The sequence below is a fragment of the Cebus imitator genome, unplaced genomic scaffold (genome assembly GCF_001604975.1).
Source record: "Cebus imitator isolate Cc_AM_T3 unplaced genomic scaffold, Cebus_imitator-1.0 Scaffold174, whole genome shotgun sequence".
In the NCBI taxonomy this organism is placed as follows: domain Eukaryota; kingdom Metazoa; phylum Chordata; class Mammalia; order Primates; family Cebidae; genus Cebus; species Cebus imitator.
Window position 1 is genome coordinate 2,347,479 of NW_016107489.1, and position 4,451 is coordinate 2,351,929.

The 4,451-nt window shown below is 36.8% G+C and overlaps 1 pseudogene; it reads right to left on the reverse strand.

Annotated features, from left to right (window-relative positions):
• Positions 1-1,212: 1,212 nt before the first annotated feature.
• LOC108315557 lies at positions 1,213-2,160 on the reverse strand (annotated as a pseudogene).
• Positions 2,161-4,451: the final 2,291 nt, after the last annotated feature.

The window sequence follows — 4,451 nt, forward strand, 5'->3', positions numbered from 1 at the left end:
TGTGCTTCACCCTGGATGTTTTGCTTCAGTTGTTTTCTAAAGAAAACAGCTTCATAATCTATATTTTAAAAGTGTATCCCAAAGATAAAAATATATATAAAACTTTTCTGGGGCAACTTTTACAAGTTATTTTACATTATAGCTTTGTTTTGTTTTCTAATTTTCCACATTGACCATGTACAGTATTACTTTTTTGAAAGGGAAAAGAAAAACCACTATTTTATTTTAATTAAAAATCAAGCTTTCAGGACACAGAAAAGCAAATAACACATGTTCTCACTCATTTGTGGGATCTAAAAATCAAAACAATTGAACTCATGGACATAGAGCATAGATGGATGGTTACCAAAGGCTGGGAAGGGTACTGGAGGCTGGGTGGATTAGGTGGGGATGGTTAATGGATACAAATAATAAAAAGAATAAATAAGACCTACCATATGATAGCACAACAGGGTGACTATAGTCAATAATAATTTAACTGTATATTTAAAAATAACTAAAAGATTGTTTGTAACACAAATGGTAAGTGCTCGAGGGGATGGATACCCCATTCTCCATGATGTGTTTATTTCACCTTGCATGTCTGTTTCAAAACATTTCACATACCCCATAAACATATACATCTACTATGCACCCACAAAAATTAAAATTTAAAAAAATAATTTAAAAATTATTATTACTTAATAAACCTTCCAGGTTATGTTCTGGAAGAATACTTTTTGGCTATGTCCAGTATAGAGTTTAACTGACTCACTCATGCCTGGAGCAAACAGAGAATACTCTGTAGCACTGTCTACGGGGTACACTTTTGGTCTTTCCTGTCTCAGATTAATCCCAATCAATTGACAGGTTTGACATTATTTTCTGAAAATTGCAAGACAAGATCAAGACTTGGTCCCCAGTGGGTCATTTCACCACTAATCTAAAAGGAGTAAATGACTGAGGTAGGTTTAAAGTAGAAGAAATAGGAGAAAGGTAGAGGAGTTAAGGTTCTTGATTAAATGAAACAGATAAGTATAAAACATAAATGTGTATAAATTAGTGTTTTCTAAAATACTCACTTAGAAATTATGATCTAACTTCTTCACTACAAAAAGTATATAAAGTTCTAATTATAAGTTAATACACACACATTAAATACAATTTGGAGAATACTGAAAATAACAAATTGATTGGCTGCCTATAGACCACAAACCAAAAACAACCACTGTTACATTTCTGTTCTTTCTTTCCTTTTTTTTTAACCACCAAGCTAGACATTTTTATTTTGCTAGGATATACAAATAGAATTACTACAATCATCCACACAATTTATCATTTCTAAACCTTTAAATATCAATGGTTTCTGGAAGATGCTGTTGTCCTTCACAGTTCATTGAAAGTTCACATGCCTTCTGTGAAAGCCCCATTTTTCTTCAATCTACAGAATTTTCTTTTCAGAAGTCTTGTGGGATGTTTTCTTTGCCTCTCCATGTTGCTCCTTAATTTGATAGATTTCATTTTCTAGTTGAACAATAGTCTGTTTAATCTTATAATTCTTACTGACCTGGGATATTCAGTTTGACTCCATTTGTCTCTATTTAGATCCAGCTGTGAGTTGCATGTTCTTTCTCTGCCCGTTAAACTGTTGAATGTGTGTTTCTACCTTCTGAAGTTCTTTCTGTGAATGTTCAATTATATGAACTAGATTTTCACTGTAAGATTTCCAGGCATTAACTTCTATGCTGTGACATTAGTCCAGATTCTCAATTCCAACTGCTTGCTGCTTTAACTGGGTGATAACACTGTTTACACATTCTTGCCATGCAGTAGTGTCATTTTTTTGACGAGAGAAAGGGGCTGGAAGCTCGTATTATTTCATACTGAGCAATTCAATTTGTTGTCGAGCAGCCAGTCTTTCAAATTAATTTCTCATTATGTCAGTCATTATAATGGATCATTTTTCTTCCCCTAATTCTTCTCTGGGTTAAATGCTCTCTAGAATTTCAAAGGCAGAATAATCCGGGGCTGTTAGGCAGTTCAGGTAGTTCTTGGTAGGTGAGTTTGCTCTTCCACCAGCACCTCAGCAGCTTCCCACACACTAGAGCCTTTATAACCTTGATCAAAATATGGCAACACATCCAGCACAACCTCTCCGGCCACCAAACCCATGTCTGCCATTCTGGGGACCTTAGGTTGTCCTGCATTTTTTCCGTTTCAGTTATTTCCATCCAATTTTTATAATATACATAAAATCACATAAAATGTTATTTTATTTTTCTTACTGCTACTTGTCTTTTTCTCTTTATGGAGGCATAACTGACAAAAATTGTAGATATAAATCATGCCTGTAATACCAGAACTTTGGGAGGCTGAGGCGGGCAGATCACTTGAAGTCAGGACTTCGAGACCAGGCTGGCCAACAGGGTGAAACCCTGTCTCTACTAAAATGCAAAAAATTAGCCAAGGGTGATGGCATGCACCTGTAGTCCCAGCTACTCCGGAGGCTGAGGCACAAGAATTGCTTGAACCTGGGAGGCAGAGGTTGCAGTGAGCTGAGATGGTACCACTGCACTCCAACCTGGGTGACAGAGTAAGACTCCATCCCCCAAAATAAATAAATGAATAAAAATTGTATATATTTATATTATACAATGTGATATAAGTTGTTTTTTTCTTTTTTTTTTTGTTTTTGATATAAGTTGTTTTGATATGTATGTACACTGTGAAATGATTGCCACAGTTAAGCTAATTAATGCGTTCTTCATCTTGCATTGTTACAGTTCTTTTTTTTGGTGCTAAGAACATTTAAGATATACTCTTTTAGTAAGTTTCATGCATACAATACAATATTATTAATGATAGTTCTCATGCTGTACTTATTAATCCAGAACTTATTCGTCCTGCATAACTGAAACTTTGTTCACTTTGATGAACATTTTCCCATTTCTCTCACCCCCAGCATTCTCCTCTCTGCTTCTACCAATTCAGGCTTTTTCAACTCACAAACAGAGATCATACAGTATTTATCTTTTGTGCCTGGCTTATTTCACTTAGCGTAATATACTCCAGGTTCATCTATGTTTTGAACATGACATGACTTCCTTCATTTTGAGGACTGAATAATATTCCATTATGTATACCACATTTTCTTTATCCATTTATCTGTTGATGGACACAAGTTGATTTCATATATTGACTATTGAAAATGACACTGCAAAGAACATGGATGTGTAGATATCTTTTTAACATACTGATTTCAATTTCTTTGGATGTATATTCAAAAGTGAGGTTGCTGAATCATATGGTAGTTTTATTTTTAATTTTTTGAGGAAATTCTGTGCTTTTCTTCTATAATGGCTACACACACACACACACACACACACATACATATATATAAATATGTATATATATATATATTTCAAGCCTGGGTAACAGAATGAGACTGTCTCAAAAAAAAAAAACAAAAAACCCTTTATCAGATAAATGGTATGCAAATATCTTCTGCCATTCTGTAGGTATTCTCTTTACTCTGCTGATCTTTTTTTTTTTTTTTTTTTTTTTTTTTTAAGATGGGGTTTCACCATGATGGCCAGGCTGGTCTTGAACTCCTGACCTCAGGTGATCCACCCACCTTGGCCTCCCAAAGTGTTAAGATTACAGGCGTGAGCCACCGCACCCAGCTCTGCTGATCATTTTCTTTGCTGGGCAGTATAATTTGTGCTGTATAGTTTGATGCAATTGTATTTGTCTATTTTTGCTTTGGTTGCCTGTGCATTTGTAGTCATATCCAGACCAACATCAATAAACTTTTCTCCTATGTTTTTTTTTTTTTTTTGAGACGGAGTTTCACTCCTGTTACCCAGGCTGGAGTGCAATGGTGTGGTCTCGGCTCACCGCAACCTCCGCCTCCTGGGTTCAGGCAATTCTCCTGCCTCAGCCTCCTGAGTAGCTGGGATTACAGGCAAGCGCCGCCATGCCCAGCTAATTTTTTGTATTTTTAGTAGAGATGGAGTTTCACCATGTTGACCAGGATGGTCTCGATCTCTTGACCTCGTGATCCACCTGCCTCTGCCTCCCAAGTGCTGGGATTACAGGCGTGAGCCACCGCGCCCTGCTCTCCCATGTTTTATTCTAATAGTTTTACACTTTCAGTTATGACAGTTAACACTTTAATCATTTTGCATTGATTTTTATTTTTTATTATGTTTTTTGAAACGGAGTTTCACCCTTGTTGCCCAGGCTGGAGTGTAATGGTGCAATCTCGGCTCACCACAACCACCACCTCCCGGGTTCAAGTGATTCTCCTGCCTCAGCCTCCCGAGTAGCTGGAATTACAGGCATTCGCCACCATGCCTGGCTAATTTTGTATTTTTAGCAGAGACAGTGTTTCTCTTTGTTGGTCAGGCTGGTCTCAAACTCCTGACCTCAGGTGATCTGCCTGCCTCCGCCTCCTAAAGTGCTGGGATTAC